Source organism: Propithecus coquereli, unplaced genomic scaffold (assembly GCF_000956105.1).
Source record: "Propithecus coquereli isolate 6110/MARCELLA unplaced genomic scaffold, Pcoq_1.0 Scaffold86, whole genome shotgun sequence".
In the NCBI taxonomy this organism is placed as follows: Eukaryota; Metazoa; Chordata; class Mammalia; order Primates; family Indriidae; genus Propithecus; species Propithecus coquereli.
In genome coordinates this window covers 6,374,561-6,375,962 of record NW_012154840.1, presented here as the reverse complement: position 1 = coordinate 6,375,962, position 1,402 = coordinate 6,374,561, and positions in this window count along the sequence as shown.

Here is a 1,402-nt window from a genome sequence, read left to right as displayed (position 1 = left end):
CTTCCCTTCCCTTCCCTTCCCTTCCCTTCCCTTCTCTTCCCTTTCTTTCCCTTCCCTTCCCTTCCCTCCCCTTCCCTTCCTTTCCCTTCCCTTCCTTCCTCTCTTTCTTTCCCTTTACCAGATTAAAGAACGTATCCTTTCATTCCTAATTTCAAAAGTTTGCCTTAAACATTGTGAATAGATGTTGAATTTTCTTTTGTGCCTGCAAGGAAATGATCAGGGCTCTATTGGTTTAATCTGTGAATACGATGACTGTCATTTATAGGTTTTTCCAAAACCTTTATCAAAGTTTAACTTATAATCAGAAAGGTACAAAAATCGTTAACGATTTTTTTAAAAAGTTAAGCACACACACGCAATTATTAATAGCCTCTAGAGCAAGCAACAAAATATATTAGCAACACACAAACCTCTTTCATGCCCCCTTCCGCCTACACTTTTTCTACTGTTAAACCAGCGTTCCTCTCCTGGGATAATGGTAACTTAGCCATGGCATATTATTTGTGTACATTGAGCGGTGTACAGATGTACACTGGAACATTAGCTTGCATCAGAATCACGCAGAGAGCTTGGCGAAACGCAGATTGCTGAGCGCCATATCTGTACTCTCAGATTACAGGATTTTAAGTGGAACCCAGAGTTTGCTTTTCTAACAAATTCCCTGATGATGCTGACGCCGCTGGTGGGGGGACCACGCTTTGAGAACCACTGCACAAGAGAGGATAGCATCAGAAACCCCCGATTATCCATCTGCAACCATTAACCACTCACGGCCGATCTCATTTCATACATATCCTCTCCCCTCCCCCCTCCTCCAGATTATTTTCAAGCAAATATCAAAAAAGTACAAAACCTGTATATCTTAATTTATCTTATTTGATTTGTAAATATTTCAGTGTGCAACGCTAAAATAGGAGAAATCCATTTTTTTCTCAACTGTTTATTTTGAAAACACACAGTGTTGAAGGGGTAATACAAATGAACAATCTTTTGCCTAGATTCACATTATCCCATTGCTTTATCTCTCAATATTTTTTTCTTGCTTAACCATTCAGTAGTTCAGAACACTTCACCCAATTTCTTCGGCATGTATCTCCTAAGTACTAGGGTGTCTTCCTATGCAACCAGAGAACCACTACCGCGTTGAAGAAATGTAACGATGATGTGGCAATATTATCTACGTCCATATACAGTCCATGTTTAAATTTCCCCAGTTGTCCCAATACTATCCTTTTGAGAGATTTCTTGGGGCATCAACAATCCAATCAACTATCAAACATTGCATACAGTGGTCATGTCTCTTTAGCGTCCTCTAATCACGAACGGTCCCCCAGACAATTTTTTAAATCTTCCACGACAATTACACTTTTCCAGAGCCTAGGCCTGTTGTCTAGTACAGTGT